The sequence below is a fragment of the Oryx dammah genome, unplaced genomic scaffold, assembly GCF_014754425.2.
Source record: "Oryx dammah isolate SB20612 unplaced genomic scaffold, SCBI_Odam_1.1 HiC_scaffold_11, whole genome shotgun sequence".
Taxonomy (NCBI): Eukaryota; Metazoa; Chordata; class Mammalia; order Artiodactyla; family Bovidae; genus Oryx; species Oryx dammah.
Window position 1 is genome coordinate 1,730,547 of NW_024070195.1, and position 17,202 is coordinate 1,747,748.

The following is a 17,202-nucleotide window of genomic DNA, read 5'->3' on the forward strand; positions in this document are numbered from 1 at the left end:
GGGGTGAGGCTGGAACTCGTCCCTCGGAAAGCCCGGATGCCCTCGGGGACGCAGCATTTCGGGCCCCAGCACCGCTTTCCTCTCCTTCCGTTTGCCGGGCACCGTCCCGCGCCCCCGCCTCCACTGAGCTGCCAGCCTCGTTGGCCGCTCCACGCCCCCTCCTCGATTTGGAAGCACGATACTGCGTATCTTACTTTTCACACGGAGCTGGCTTTGCGTGGCAAGGGTGAGTCTTGAAGGCGGCCAGCCCTCCCCCTGAGGTTTCAGTTCGTCCGCCAACCCTCCTCACCTGTATTGGGTAGCTGCCAGAGAAGAGGCTGGTGAGGGGCTTTCAAAGCAAAAAAAAAAAAAAAAAATCTCAGTTCCTTCTCCCAGCATCACAGCGTTTCTTTTTGCCTGTTTTATTACACACAGTTCCTCTGCATCTGGGTCACTGTGTATCAGACGTGCAGGTGTTAGAGCAATATATTTTACCGTCCTTTACATGCTATTAATTTTAATGATGCATTAACTTTCTAAATTGTCCCCTCCCTTGACCATTGTGGAGATAACACTGTAAAATAAAATCCAACCTTTATTTCATGCATAACATTCTGTGGCTGTGGCGAGTAAGATACCCCTTAAGCTACTAAAATTCTATTTGCTCTCACGCTTTTCAGAGTATTTTCGAGGGCGAATTCTCAGGTGATTTTGATTCATCTGTAACACAGAGAGTCATTGGTTAATTAACTGAAGTCTGATTGGGAGGGGGGCATTGCATAGCCGAAAGAGAAGCGAATTGTTAAAGCATTATTTTCTTAAACCAAGGTGGGTGCTTTTGCATAGACTGAAATTGCAAGGCTTAGCGCCTTCCGGTTTTCCCACTGCCCGCCTGCATTCACTACTTAACACCCAGCTCGCGGTGCGGGGAGCCTGACAGACTACTCTGCCGTCGAGATGCCCGCGGTTTCCTGGGCAACCGACACTTAGCCAATGAATGAAGAGGAATTGAAAGAAAGCGACTGCAAATCCATCATTATTTCCCTTTTCAGTCGTCTCAATGCGCTCCAGCTAGAAATATTGGAAAGCTACCAGCCCTAACATTTATGTAAAGGAGTCAATGGCCACAGAACCGGGACTGGGACGGGGTCCAGCCCTACTCTGTGGCTGGGGGGTGGGGGGCTCCTGGGACCCCCAGGACGGGGGCTTTCTCAGCTGTCACTGCCCCTGTGAATGGCCCCCTTTCCTCCCCCCATTGGAAGCCAGCCGCTCCCGCAGGGCTGCCCCAGGCCCTCTAATGAAAGGGCCGGGTGGGAGGCTCGGAGCCTCGTCTTCCGCGGCCGTGGGGCCCTGTGGGAGCAGCCGGCCCAGGTAACAAAGGATGGGACCGAGCAGGACGATGCTGAGGCCCGGAGTGCGGGCGGGGGAGGGGGCGGCCACCTTTCCTTTTGTTCCTCCTTCAAGCTGGCGGTTTTCCCATGGCCGCCTCCGAGCTGGGGTGAAAGTGGCCTCAGGCCAGCCTGAGAGCACTGGGCTCTCCGCGCCGAGCGTTGCCTTCTTTGTCCTGCAGGTCGGCAGAGGGAGTCGGACCACGCTCTCCGGACCCCCGCGCCCTCCCCCACACCGTCGGAGCCCCTAAGATTCGCGGGCGGGGGGAGGGCAGGCCAGAGGATGCGGACTCTGTGAATCCTTCGTGAAGGACAACTCCTGACCGAGCCAGATTGTGCGGAAAAGGCAAGCAGAGGGTCGAAAACACCCTTGAATGGGAGCCTTCCGGAATACTAAGACCGGCAGGTGCGATCCATGAAGTCACAAAGGTAGAAATAAACTGATGAAATGAACGCTGCCCTCAGGGATGTATGGGGGTGCATTTTAAGCTTCATGCAGTCGCTGTAGTAGAGTGTGATATTAATGTGATGGCGGGGCTGCCCGCCTCCCAGTAGAAACCAGTCCTCCAGCCACTGGGCACATGGAGGCCCAGGCAGCTCACCACTTCTCTTCTAGATCTGCCCCAGAGCTTTGCCTGCCACTTAAATAAAATTAAAACCTGTGTATTCAGATAGACAGAGGCACACAAGTCCACAGAGTATTTGTGACTGTCTACCCTTTGCCTCTGGCATTTGGATGGCTGGTCACCATTAACCATTAACCTGGTCATTGACATCTTCACCGCAGAAGCAGGTCACCTTTTAACAGGGACTCCTGGCTTGACCTGCCCAGCCTTCGTGTCATTGGCCACCGCACATCCATGGTCCATTTTCAAGAAAATAATTCCTTAAGAGAACCTCGGGGAGAATTTCGCTCTTCCCAAGTAATCTCTAGAGAGACAATTTATCAAAACATTTGGTTTCTCACATATACTCAAAAGAACTGAAAGAATTTTGTAGAGATATTTGCACACTTATGTCCACAGTGGCATTATTCACAATAGCCCAAAGTGGAAGCAACCTAAGTGTCCAGTGATAGACGGATGTATTAACACAAATCAAGTGTGGTCCACACACACGCATGAAATCTGCTGCTGCTGAGTCGCTTCAGTCGTGTCCGACTCTGCGACCCCATAGACGGCAGCCTACTAGGCTCCTCTGTCCCTGGGATTCTCCAGGCAAGAACACTGGAGTGGGTTGCCATTTCCTCCTCCAGCATGGAGTACTACTCAGCCTTTAAAAGGAAGGATGTTTTGATACCAGCTGGAACATGGATGAACCTTGAAGATACTGTGCTTTGTGAAATAAGCCAGTTGTAAGAAGACAAAAATAGTATGATTTAACGTATACAAGGCACCTAGAGGAGTCAAGTTCACAGAGGCAGAGGGTCAGGGCGGGTGCCCAGGGCCTAGGGGAGGAGGATGGGGAGCGAGTATTTTTTGAGGACAGACTTTCAGTTTTGCAAGATGAAAAGAGTCCTGGAGAGGTCTGCGGTAGTGGCTGTACCACAGTGTGAATGTGCTTAATGCCTAAGAGATGCAATTGTAAAAACGATGGAGAGGGCAGATTTTATGTTTGTGTGCATTTTACCACAATTAAAAATAGCTTATTACTCTCTGTGAAATATATAGAGGCATTTTTTTCGGCCTGATGCTAATATGGTGCCCCAAGTTTCTCAGTGGTGGATAGATAGATAGATAGATAGGTGATAGGCACAGAGACAGTAGACAGATATTTTAAATACTAATGTCAGTTTCATTGTTTATTGCCCTTATTTTGCACCAAGGGGTCAGAGGCATCTCAGCACTGACAGGCTGATGGCTCTCCTTGATCTTACGCCTCCACCGATGCCCGGTGGTTCAGTCTCTGGCCCAAATTCTTAGCACAGCACTGAGGCCACTCCAACCCGGGTGGTCTACCTTCTGAGTGCTACCCGCCCCCTTCTGCCTCCACAGTGCATCCCAGGAGACTTGAACCTGCCCACCCATCTCCTTTTCGGGGTGTGTTCTCCAGTCTCTGAGTCTCTGTCTGCTCCACTGACTGGAGAAGCCTCTCCTCTTCTTTACTGGTGACATTTCCATTATTCTTCTGGCTGCAACACAACTACCTGTGACCCTCCCCACCCCCACCCCACCCCCAGCAGGTCACCTGGAACAATGAGTTGGTGATGCTCTGCTCCCGGAGGCTTCTTCTCTGGTTAGCGTAGGGCTTACATTTATTACCTAAAAGCAGTGATCACCCCGCTTGTTCATTGTACACCTCTACCCATTAAAGAAAAAGTTGAGGATACATGCCCAGTATGTATTCAGTCACTTCAGTCGTGTCTGATTTTTTGCGACCCTGTGGACTGTAGTCCATCAGGCTCCTCTGTCCATGGGATTTCCCAGGCAAGGATACTGAAGTGGGTAGCCATTCCCTTCTCTAGGAGATCTTCCTGACCCAGGGATCAGACCTGCCCCTTTTATGTCTCCTGCGCTGGCAGGCAGATTCTTTACCGCTAGCACCATCTGGGAAGCCCTCACAAGCCCAACATACTTATTATTTATTTATGCCCAAGGTATTTATCCATAAATTGTGTCCATTTATTTTTACAAGCCATTATCTCGAGGTACCATGTTATCCTGAGTGACATCAGAAGGTAGTCAACATTTCAAATACACCATTGTCTAATGTCTAATTTTATTTTGGCCAACATCTCACCAGACTTGAGCTGCTCATGATTTCCTTACCTGTCAGTGGGCTTGACTAACAGCCTGTGGGAGGAGCAGAGTCTCAGCTCTGCCATCCCCTCATTTTTCGTGTGTTTGCACCACCAATCTCTCCACTTTGCAGTTTCCTTTCTGTTTTAAGCCCAGCTGTGGGCACCAGCGGAGCAAAACCTAGATAACGTGGCGGCCAACCCGCCATCACTTCCTCCTCTCCAGGGAATGGTTCACAACAGGCGACCACAATGCCCAGCATCCCTCGAGGCCCCAGCATCACGGGGAACATTAACTGTTTAAAACATTAGCTGTTATATTAATTTCTTAATTTTCGTGGTAGGGCTTCCCCCGTGGCCCAGCGTTAAGGAGAGGCGGGCCCGACCCCGGGGAAGGCACAGCAACCCACTCGGGGATTCTCGTCTGGAGCATCCCGTGGACGGAGGAGCTATAGGGAATAAGCATAAATAGGAATCCTCACAGTTTCTTCCCACACTGCAATGGCTGCTTTGCCGGCCCCACCTCCAGACTAGATTTCTGCGTGAGGATGAGGTTCATTCCATTGAGGCCTCTGTTTCCTGCTGGTTTTTGACCCCTTGATGGCAGGAACCATGTCTTATTAGCCTTTATATCTCCCACATTGCTGGAAATTAAGTGCAGGCAAACAATATATATTCCTCTAGTAAATAAAATATCTCGACTATACAGCAACCAGAGAACCTAGCTGTTTCCAACACACACAGCAGCAGGTTAGAAACAGAAACACACCAGGTCATTTATAAAGGTGGAAAAAATCAGTTATCCAGACTTTTATAAAGCAACAGTCAATGCTAGAACAATTCCTATAAAAATGTTGAGGAAAATATGCCTTAATATTTGCATGCCCAGTTACATTTACTTTTAATTTTAAAGGTAATAGGTATTTTGGGACATAAAAGGACTGAGGAAATGTAGCTTCTGCGAGTCGTTTTGGAAAGAAGAAAAAAGAAAAAGAATCTCAGAGAATGTAGAAATAGATCTTGGGAAGGTTGGTTGTTTGACAGCACATGACCTAAAGGATGAAGGTCCCTCTGAACTCAGCCCAGAGACAGACACAGAAGTCCTTCAACTGGTCCTTCGTGAAGGATGCTGGAAATACTTTTCTAGGACGCTGGCCGAGGACCTGAGGCTGCCAGATAGTCATCAAGTTCCCTGAAATTGGAATTATTACCTCCTTACAGGGAATTGGTTGTTTGCCAGTTTATTCTGGAAACTTCTGTGCTACAAAGAGTAGAAGATTTCAAATGATGGAACAACAGATGCACAGATGTTTAAAAATGTCCCATGAAAATATAAAATTCTCAACAAACCGTAAGATTTTAGGCAGAAGTCAAAGCAACAAAGGCAACATTAGAAGTCAGGATGCAAAGTAAGAGTGTGCCTGAGGAGGTGAGTGGGCTTTAAGACACATTGTTGGGGGCTTGAAGAGAGGAACCAGACTGCAGTAGAAAGTCTGCGTCTTACTTTGGTGATGGAGGATAAGTGCCGTGGAAAGAAACAGGACAAGCTACTAGGAAGCCAAAACTCTATGGAAATGTCACATGTTTTATAAGGAATTCTGTAAAAACCCACAGAGGCAGAAAGAAAATTTTTTAAAAGCTGTAATAAAACTAAATTAGTAAAGAAAAGATGAGGTCTAAACTCCATCAGGCTTATGAGGAACATGACCAGATTTAAGAGGAGCGTGGAGCGGTGATGGAGGAATTAGGAACACTCTGAGCTCTGTGAACTAACAAAATTATGTAGAAACCCTTAGAAAGGTGTGTGAGGCGCCTTGCTCACAGAGAGAAGGAAATCGAAGTTTCGAATCACTGCGTTTGCAGCTGCCGCGGAGGCCAGGCCCTGCAGCAACAGTATTTTAAAGAAAGAGGAGGAAGAGGCAGGGTTCACAGACAAACCGCTGCTAAATCCTTTGTTTCCAACGTAAGCGAGGGCTGAGAGGTCAGTTGGGCATGATATTTGCCTAAAAATTTCTGCTGGGCTTGCAGCACAAAGCAGAGACCTGCAGAGGAAGTGAAAGCTCGTGGGCGGAAGAAGGAAGACACCCAGAGTGCAGGATGGCAGCAGAGACAGCTCAGGAAACCCCAGGCTGTCCCCTGGGGGCGCGTGACAGCTGGCCTGCTGCGCTCACCAGAGCGGAGGGTGATGGATGCCATCTTGGGACGGAAACCAAGGCAGCCAAACCTGCGGCTTCCCCACGCTGCTCTGCTCACACCCACAGGATGCAGTACCCATAGCTCTGGATTTCTCTTCTTTAGGGAAGAGACAGGCTCCAGTGGTCTGCTGACAGGCCAGGGGGATCAAATGAGGTTTCTGGGACGAAATGTGCCTAGGTCGTGGGCTCCAGGAGCTGTCATCAGTAAATGCAGAGACGTCATCCTACTGGCAATGATGAACGTCCTGGGTGATGCTGTTCTGAGAACTCGGTCTTTCGGGAGGATGACTGAGGGTGCCCACAGGGTCCGCTTGGACACCTCCTCACAGCGGGTGGGCTCTGGGCCTCTTCACTGTCCCCCACCCCTCACTCCCACTGGGCTCCCCTCCAGGCCTGGGGACACTGCCTCCGCCGAGCATGCTCCCGTGTGGTGGGACGCCCTGCAGAGAGCCCCCCTCCAGACTCCCAGGCCCTCTGCACTCTGCTCTGACCTCGGTGACCTCCCTGCTGTCCTCCCACCCTGGAGCGGGTGACTGTTTGCTGCCACCTTTTGCAAGATTCTGGAACGTCTTCAGGCTCCAGAGCTGAGCCTTGGCGCCCCTGGGACGGCTCTCAGGCCTCTCCCTGACCCAGCTCATGACAGTGGACGGGCCGCTGGTTGGACTCCACTTCTGTTGTCCTCTTGCACCGACTCTTGTTTACCCAGGCTGAGCCTCAGACAGAGGAGACCCTGCAGATGCAGCTGCCCACCGTTACCTGCTTTATTTTGTTACTGTAATCCGAGTAAATAATTTTAAACATTAATGAAAATATGATGAAAATGACCTACCCTTAAAAATATTTGTAAAGTTTAAAAATGTTGTCAGGCTACTTTAAGATGGAAAAAGAAAAATCCTCGCTGTAATTTGAAGTGCAGGACCTCCCTGATGGCTCAGTGGTAAAGAATTTGCCTGCCAAGCAGGAGCCACGGGAGACTCGAGTTCGATCCCTGGGTCAGCAAGATCCCCTGGAGGACGGCATGGGAAGCCACTCCAGTATCCTTGCCTGGAGAATCCCACGGGCAGAGGAGCCTGGCGGGCTACAGTCCATGGGGTCGCAAAGAGTCGGACACGACGGAGCGACTAAGCAACGAATCTGAAGTGAGGGAGGTGGTGTCCACCCGCCTCTGCGTGATAGTGACTCTCTCGGTCAGGAATCAGATGGTGCGGAGTGGCCGCGGGGGGCCTGACCCTTTGTCCTAGTCACTTCTTCATCCTGGAAACTGAGTGAAATCGGGCGTGTGCCTGAGCGGGGCAGGCCCACTGTCCTCATGATCAGAAGGACCCAGAGAGAGGGGGTCCTGTCACAGCAGAGGGCAAGAGTGACAAACAGAGCTTGCTTCCCAAAGCTTCCCTGGTCCTGGCCCAGGAGGGCAGAGGAAGGGGCCTGGGGCCTCCCCACGACAGCAGGCTGGGCCCCGCGGTGGGCTCCTCGGGGCCCTTGGAAGAGTTATCTTCCAGCCAGCGCACCCCGCGTCATCCTTCAGAGTGGTGTGAGAGGCCACCAAGTTCACCCAGCAAATGTCTGCTGTGTCAGGTGTTGTTCTAGGCCCAGAAAGACAAGCGAACGAATTGGGCGGGACCCCCGCCCTCCTGGAGCTGAGTGGCAGCCCAGGTAGTCAGGTTATCGAAGCCTGTCCCTGGGGTCTTTGATGTTTTTTCCGTCCTCATCTCCTTCCCCTCGTTGCTTTTGTTTAGCCGGTTCTTACGCTTCCCCAAACCTTTCTGTTCTCTGCTAAATCGAGCGTGTGGTCAGACAAGTAATTAAGGGCTGCAGAGGCCGGGGTGACGGGGAGTCTGGGCGGCTTGCAGAGTAGGTGCCGTCAAGGTGAGTCACGGAGGCGCTCTCGGTCCTGGCGAACCCACCCTCCCATCACTTCCCTCCCTCCATCTCTTCCTCTCTCTCTCTCTGAATGTTTACCGAGTACCTGGTGTGGGAGACAAGTGATTGATTCTGGGATTTCACTTAAGTTAAAAAAGCAAACCCTCAGCTTAAATACTGGTGTCTTTAGTAATTACAGGGATATCACGGAGGTGACCCCCTGCCAAAGGCAGAGAGAGGTGAACCTATGTTCTGCGGCCTCTGCGAGGCCCTCTTTGCTCCAGACCAGCCACCCAGACTGAATTCTCTCCGGGCCCCCTCGCGCCCGCCCGGGAAGGGCGCAATGTGGCACCGGTATCAGTGAGCGCCTCCAGGAGCACATGCAGTGATTCGGGGCCAGGAGAGGCCTGTTCGGGAAGCGTGTGCCGAGGGGCCGTGGGGCGGGGTGCTGGCGTGCTGAGGGAGGGTAGTTGGGCCTGTGCGCCCTGGAGGATTTCATTTTAGCCACGAGAAGACAGTGATGGAACCGCACCGGTTGACCGCAGTCTCCGTGCCTCTTTAGCAGCGGTGTGGGTTTCCAGAACCCACGGTGCCCCGTAAGGCCGGCAGGTGAGCCCTATTCTCTCTGCCCCGAGCCCCACCCGGCCATGCAGTTTCGAGATGAAAGAGGAGCAGCTGAAGGTGCTGCAGCCTTCCCGGCGTCTGTGCAGGAGGGCGGCGGCCCGCCGGGCGCTGGTCCCGCAGCCTCAGGTCCACCCTGAGGGTCCAGTAGCGTCTGGGCGGCTCTGGAGCGCTCCCCGCCGCCCCCAGCGAACCCCAGGCTGGGGTTGCAGTGCTCTCGCTGCTGTGGTTGGACTGGAAACTGGGCCCTGTGGCAGGGAGGGCTGGGGTACAGGAGGTGTGCGAGCTGATGAGTCAGGAACACAGACGGATGGGGACGTCTTCTGAACCCGGAGCAAGCCCTTAAAGACACTTGCAAGGGGAGCCCAGGTCTCTCAGACCATGTGGGCGGGCAGAGAGCGAAGAACACCCAGTCTGGACTCAAACCGCGACCTCAACGGAGAAACGGAAGGCCGTGGACGCCTCCCTGGGCCGCGGCTGAGAGGACACGAGGAGTATGGCAGCAGCTCCCCGCTTGGGGCGGGCACCCCGGCGGGCAGCCGGCGTCCGCACTGCTGGCTGAGAGCACGCGCCCGCCCAGCTGCACTGCTAGCTGAGAGGGTTCAGGGTCTGGTGCCAAGTGGGTGGGAAAGACCCAAGTGGCAGAGCTGGGCCCCGGAGGCTGCACTTCCATGCTGCACCTCGAAGCAAAGTGCAAGCAGCTAGGAGGTGTAAGGGGGCGGTGCACTGATTGCTTGCCTGGAATGCTGGCTTCTCACCTCAGCACAGCGCCCAGGGCCTGTGGGCAAGGAGCTTACCACCGAGCTCTGCAGCCAGGCGGAGGTCCTGCCGCCTCCCCTGTAGGCCTGCTGCGCAGCCGGGCTGGGCGAGTGGCGGGCAGGGGCTGCACAATGCCTCTTCCGGGCCTGGAAGCCGTGGTGGGCTTTTAGCTGCAGCTTCCGGAGAGGAGTGTCCAGAAAGGAGCGACTGACTCAGAGGGGCTCTTGGAAATGAAGTTGATCTGGAAGTTTACAGGAGAGCTGTGAGCCAGGACCCCTGCAGCATCACTAACAAGCAATTCGGTGTTTGTTCTGGGTTCTCGGAGAGAGTTCCCCGCCCGGGGCCTTGGATTCTTGTTCAATAGAAGTTGATAGGAGGCCCGACAGAAATCCAGGCAAAGCTTCCCTGGGGGCTCAGCAGCGCGAAGGAGTCAAGACCAGTAACAGGCGCCCTGGGTGCTCCCTGAGGAGGGCGGGCCGGCCCCTTAAATGGGGTGAGCGTGGGGGCAGACTGGAGGGTGGCTTAGGTGGTCCGCTTGCCGCCCCCCTCCCTGGTGGCGCTGTGTGCAGAGACCATGCCCAGGACCTGCCTTTGCTCCCGGCACCTCGGAAGGGGCCTCTTTAGTGTCTTGTTCATGATCTGCTCAGCTGGGCGTGCCTGCAGTTATTCTCAGCCCCGGCCATTCAGCATCTTTGTACCTTGTTGCTCGAGGAGACGTTCGTCCAGGTGCGAGCGCTGCTGCGGCAGGTCCCAGGGCCCAGACTGTCGTGAGGGCCTGGCCTGGTTTCGACAGCAGAGTGCGTGCCGGCTTCTTAGGGTGAGGCGTGTGTGTGCTGGTTGCGTGTCCGACTCTTCGCGACCCCATGGGGTGTTGCCCGCCAGGCTCCTCCATCCATGTGATCTTCCAGGCAAGAATATTGGAGTGGATTGCCATTTCCTTCTCCAGGGGATCTTCCCGACCCAGGGATCGAACCCGGGTCTCCTGCATTGCAGGCAGACTCTTTATTGTCTGAGCTACCAGGGAAGCCTTCTTAGGGGCCTGGTTGAATACATCATATGAATGTAGTTGACTTTCCAAGCTAAGGTCACCTTTCTTTTTCTAAAAAAAAAGAAAAAAAAATGGTAAAACACATAAAGTTTCCCTTTTAGCCATTCTGAAGTATAAGGTCTGTGGTATCGCATCCATTCACACTGTTTTGAAGCCATCACACCATCCATCCATAGGGCTGACTCCTCATCTTGCAAACCTGAAACTCTCCCCCATTAGACACTAACTCCCCGTTCCCCTCCCCCTGTGTCTGGCTTATCTCGCTGAGCACAGGGTCCTCAGGTTCCTCATGCTGCAGCCTGTTGCAGAATTCCCTCCATTTTTAAGGCAGAGTCCCCACTCTGAGTGGGGTCCTAGACATTCAGATGAGGGCTTCTCATCGAGCCAGGTTGGCCGGGAGAATCCTGCGGCCTGTGGCCCTCCCCTTCCGTCTGCGTCAGTGCTTTCTCAGCTCATCTCTCTCCCTGTCTGTGTCCCAGCCTCTGAACCTTCCCTGCCCTGCGTCCCCAGGTGTGTTCTCCAAGCGGAGCCCAACTGCTCATCACCCTGCACGTTCCCTCAGCCGTGCCCAGGCCTCCCGTGGTCCATCTGACTCCCCTCATCCCTCCTGCACGGCGCCACCTCTTCCAGGAGCTCCTCCTGAGGGCTCCATCTGCGCTGGGCGGCCCCACCCAACCCACTTTTCCTCTAGCCCAGCCCTCACCGCGCAGAACTGTAGTTATTTGCTTTCCATTCCTTTCGTTAAAAAGAGCTTTGTCTTCATTTTCTTTTGTTCCCCTGGTGCCTGGTACACAGTTGACACTCAATAATTGGTAGGATAAACATATGCATGGGTAAGTGAAAAACTGGAAACTCACTTTCCCTATAAACCAGGAACTGTTAGGGGAAGCACACGGATTGAAACCGCCCACCCTGGCCAGGCACCATAGTAACCATTTGCATGAGTTGTTTTATGACAGGAGATCCTGATAAGGAATATGGAACTAATAAGCCACCACCAACCGGAAAAGTTTGGGAAATGTCTAAAGGAGACATCGCGTGTCCGTCCACTTCCCGGAATCCCTCTCGCTAGCATCCATCTTGGCTGAGCGATTCGTGTGCCACCAGGAAAGACTCGAAATTAGAATGATTGGCCAAAGATAACCCGGAAACTAATCCCATCACCTGCAGTTCTCCTGGGTTCCCTTCCCCTACTGCTCTCCACCCGGGCGCCCTTTCCCAATAAAATCTCTTGTTTTGTCAGCACATGTGTCTCCTCGGACAATTCATTTCCGAGTGTTAGACAAGAGCCCATTTTTGGGCCCTGGAAGGGGTCCCTCTTCCTGCAACAGAACCATCATTAGGACCAATGGACTTAATTATTGCATTTTATGGACTGGGATAAAGACCTTTTTGGTGGAGATATGATAAAGTTTGGGGCAAATAGGGAAGGGGCCGGTTCTGCTTAGATCTGGTTCTGTGCAGAGGCAGTGGAAAAGGTGCCGTGGAAGGCCTCCTGCTCTCTGAGTCTATACAGACATGTCTATAAACACCTATACAGACACATAGACTCGTAGGCTAGCCAAGGATCAATGCAGAAAGTACTCAGATCAGAGGGGACGGCTTCAGGACCCTCCTGGTGGGCACTGCACGCCTCCCTGGGCCCCTTGGTGGTCTCCATCTCCCGCCCCGGAGAGGAACCAGGTATCTGGCCGCACGGATGCGCCTGCGCCCCGCACTGTGCGCAGGTCCGTTCATCCGGGCGCGATGCGCGTGCACACGGCCGCTCTCCGGAAGCTGAGCCTCGAGGGTGGAGGGGTGCGGCCCTCCCCGCGCGCCGGGCGGACGGGCTGGGCAGCCGGGGGCGGGGCGCGCGCTCAAGGGCATCTTTGTGCCCCCAGCACTCGGGGCGGGCCTGGAGCACAGATGGCCTCAGTAAATGTTTGCCGAGTGAGCCCATGAATGGGCGTTTTGTCGCTGGATCTTTTCATTTTTCCTTTGGCTTGCTCCCCGCTCTTCTTGAAATAACAGCTGCTTTCATGGGCCGTGTCTTTCGTTTTTGGGCCGCTGGACTCCTCTTCAGGGCCGGGAAGAAAACACCAGGAAGGGACCCACCCGGAGCCACGGTCTGGGCCCTGCAGGCCTACGCTCTGGGGGGGGGCTCGGGGGCCGAGGGGCCGGGCTGGCACCCTGGCAGGGAAGGGGCTGTGACACTGAAGACCCCCAGTGCTCTGAGCCGCCGGCCGCCTCTCCCCCTCCCCGCCCCCTCCCCTCCCCCTCCCCCGCCGGGCCTCGCAGACTGAGCTTTGCTCTGCGTCACGTGACCCTTCCCCAGGAGCCGCACAGTGTTCGGGAGAAGCGGCTTTTGTTCCGCGTCCTCCGTGTCCGCTCCTGGGGGGGTCCTCGGCTCCGAGGGCTGCCAGGATTCTGAAGAAGCGTGGGGGGCCGCGCCCGGAGCCTCAACCGGCAGCTGCGTCTCCACGTCCTCCCGCGTCTCCTCGTGTCAGCCACCCCACGGGCTCCCCAGCGCCTTCAGGGGGGCCCTCTCAACAGCGACACACCCGCGATGGCCGCATGTCCCCACCACAAGGGACCTACCCCATCCGTGAAGTGGGTGCTCCTCCGGGTGTGTGTTTGCGCATCTGAAAAGTGCTGAGTCACAAAACAATCACATTGAGAGCAGCATAACTGAAAGGTTAACAACTGGGGTCGTGGGAAATCCTGAGGTCTGGGATGAGAGAGAATAGAAGTCCCCCTGGCTTTGCTGACCGGGCCGAGTCCCTGCCCACCTTCAGGGCCGTGGCTGGTGTCCGGCCGTGGAAGCTGAGGAGGGATGGTGTGGAACAGGCTCCCCGCCCCCAGCCTGTGCACTCCCTGCATCCGGGCTCCCTGGCTGGCATTCGGCGCCCCCTCCCTGGTGATGGGAAAAGAGGCCCCATTGTGGAGGTAGAAGCCCAGCCCTGCCCGCAGTGACCAAGGGTCTTTGGGGGTCCCTTGTCCCTCCTTGTTCATTTCCTTGTTTGAAAACTCAAGTCATAACAGTCAGCTCATGGGATCCTTGTAAGGGTCTCCCCCAAGTGGCCGGGCACCTGCCCCCATTGTTAATTATCGGCTGGTCCCTGCCTGGGGTGGAGAAGGCAATTGCACCCCACTCCAGCACTCTTGCCTGGAAAATCCCATGGATGGAGGAGCCTGGTAGGCTGTAGTCCATGGGGTCGCCAAGAGTAGGACTCGACTGGGCAACTTCCCTTTCACTTTTCTCTTGCATGCATTGGAGAAGGAAATGGCAACCCACTCCAGTGTTCTTGCCTGGAGAATCCCAGGGACGGGGGAGCCTGAGGGGCTTCCATCTATGTCCATGGGGTCGCACAGAGTCGGACATGAATGAATCGACTTAGCAGCAGCAGCAGGGTTCGTCCAGAGAAGCACGAGAACTGGCGCTCCTGCTGGGCCCAGGGTGGAGGGGAAGTGAGGGGGTCGGCTGGTCCACAGCAGAGGCTGAGCAGGTTAACCTCTGGGTGGGGTGGGGCTGTGTTGAAGTGTAATTGGCAAAGAAACTGAACAAACATTTTAAAAGCAGTTACAGAAAAATCTCACGGTAGATGGTTCTATCCGTGGGAACAGTGACGGCTCAGCTTGCTTCTGCCTACCTGAAGGTTTGTCTTCCTCTGGAGCACACCAGCAGGGTCATCTTGTTTTCCTTTCATGCCCGAGCCTGATTACGTCAGAACCTGGGCAGAGCTTTTCTTTTGTGCCAGTGCTAAGGAATGCTCTGGGACAGTTGGTGCCAGCAAAAATATTTTGTCTGCATTCGTGGAGAGAGAGTAGGGGAGCTGGCCTGAGGAGCAAGGGAGAGGTGGATGCACTGGGAACGCTAGCCTTTGGGGACTTCAAAGACTGGTGGGGGCTTCCCTGGTAGCTCAGATGGCAAAGAATCTACCTGCAATGCAGGAGACTCGGGTTCAGTTCCTCGACTGGGAAGATCCCTGGAGAAGGAAATAGCAACCCATTCCAGTATTCTTGCCTGGAGAATCCCATGGAGCCCTCCAGGCTCCTCTGTCCATGGGGTTCACAAAGAGTTGGGCACGACTGAGCAACTAACACACACACACACACACACACACACTCACACACACACACACACACATACAATAAGAATAGTTCTGATAGCCCCTTTTAGAAGTCTTCCCTGAAAACAGACTCCTCACATTAGGTAATTTTGGTTGGAGAATCTAATCCTCTTATTTTAAAAATGAGGGAAGATGAGAGCTGCTTAAAGGACTCACCCTGCTATTCTGAGAATAGATATCTGGCCAGGGGCTGAGATGAGGGTGGAGGCCGTGGGGTGGGGGAACCATTTAGGTTAGTGTCTGCGTCAGATGGAGGCGATGGGCGGAGCCAGCAGGGAGATGCCTGAATGCCTAGCAGTCAGGGGCCATGTTCTAAACTGGGAGACTGGAGGGACCGGCTTGCCGGGGGACCCCCAGAAAATGAGAGGTTTCTAGGCACATTCGAATGGAAATGCTTGGTGGGCAGCTGACCTTATAGGGTTGAAGCTCAGGAAGGAGGCTGCCTCTAGGGACACAAATTCGGGGGAGGTCGGTGTGGGCTGTGAGCTGGGGTCACCTGGCTGGGAGAGCAGCTCGGGCAGCAAGCAGGCCCTGGAGCTGGGGAGACTGGGACCACCATGACCCAGAACCTGGGGGGACCCTGAGAAGGGGCAGGAGTGGGGAGAGACGCTGGGATCCGCAGCAGCCGGGGCAGGGGAGAGGCTGTGTCAGGCTACGCTCTCACAGCCCCAAAGCCGAGGTCCTTGGCATCGGTGGGACCGGCTCAGGCGCGGGAAGGCAGCCGGATGGAGTGGGTTCAAGAAGGCAGGGGTGAGGAACAGCAGGCACGTTGTGGGGGCTGCTCAGTCAGTGGAGAGACAGGGATCTGTTCAAAGATGCGTCTGCACGCCGACAGGAGCAGTCCAGTAGGGAGGGGCAGGTCAAAGATGCAGGAGAGAGATGCGACCTGCTGGGTGCTGCCCTGGACGTGAGATGGGGCCCGTGTGTGAGGGAGTGGACTTGATCCCAGGATGGAAGTGGATGTAATGGTTGAGTTGGAGAAGGTTTTTCGGGTTGGGGCGGGGGGTGGGACAGATCTGGGGCAGGGCATGCATTATCGAATACTCTTCGGTTTAGAAAATGACTCAAATGGTTTAACCACTTGGGCCACGCCTCCTGACCCGGGGCCCTGGAAAATCTGGACTGCGCTGGTTGTGGTCACTCTTAGAAAATCGTGCCGTTCTGCTGTGGTGGCAGAATAGTGGTGCTCATCCAACAGTCCATCTGCCCCCCGTCCTGGAACCCCTCCACACCCAGCCACAGTGACGGGTGGCTGTCTGCGGTGAGTGGGCTATAAGAGGCTGTGATGCCTCACTTCTGGGTCAGAGCACTGAAAGGCTGGACCCAGCACTGCAGCTGTGACCCGAGGTGGCACCTGGAGCCCAGTACCCCCACCCCCCCCCCCCCCCCTTGTCCAAGCTAGAAACACATCGTGAGCTGAAGACAAGAGTTGGTTCCGTCACAGCACTGCTGTTCAGGGTTAGAACATTACCATCATGTAACCTGATCTACTACTAACCCGGCATATAGCGGAGTCTGGGTTTGACTTTGGATTAAAGGCCCAGGGATCTCATGAGAGACGCTGGTGATGCTGCTGACATCCTGGATGTTCTTGTGACTCGCCGACTGTGCCGTGAACACGCCGCACACCTGCCTGGGCGCAGCCGAATCTCCAGTTGGGGCCCATCACGAACCTGGGACTCACCTTTCCTCACCTGGGAGGAAGCTGATAGGTGTCCTCCCCATGGGCGGTTCTCTTATCCATCACCTAAAGCCTGTAGTTCTTGGTCCCTAATGAAATTCACACCAGACCGAGGCTCACAATCCAGACGGGTGGCAGAGAGAGGAGAGGGGTGAGTCGGCTCATCCCCTCTTCAAGCCCACAGCTGGCAGGCTGATCTCTCCTGAAGCCTCCTGCTGCTGGCTTTGCATCTGGGGGCCGTGGGCAGCCTGGGAACCGGGACCTGCTCTTTCACCTGAGTGTTCTAAAATTGCACAGTTTAGAGAAAAGACTGACCCTGAGTGAGGATAGGATCCAGGCCCTTCGCTCTGCAAAGCCAAGGCGGCTCTGCACAGGGCCCGCCTCCTTCCCACTTGCCACCCCGAGGCCCCTGCAGAATTACAGGTTCCTGCCGGTCCCGGACTGGAAGGATCCTGTTACCTGTCAGCATGCTTATCTGATCTTCACAGGACACTAGCCCTGGAAGGCGCCTTGCTGCTGCTGCTAAGTCGCTTCAGGAAGGGGCCTTGGAGGTGACCTAAGCCAGTCTTTTCATTTCCAGCTAAGGTAACAGAGGCCCAGCGCAGGGACACGGCGCTAGTGAGAGCTGGGCCAGGCCCCTGGCTGTTCCTCCAGCTCCTCCACTCCCCCAACCACTCAGCCCATCTTCCCTGTGCCTCTGACGTGCAGGGCCCTGCCAGCTACTTCCCCCAAGGTGAGGGGCCCCCGGAGCTGCCCCGAGGAGCTTCCTGAGAAGGAAGGTGGGCAGGAAAAAGGCCATTGTGCCAATGACTGCTCTGTGTTAAG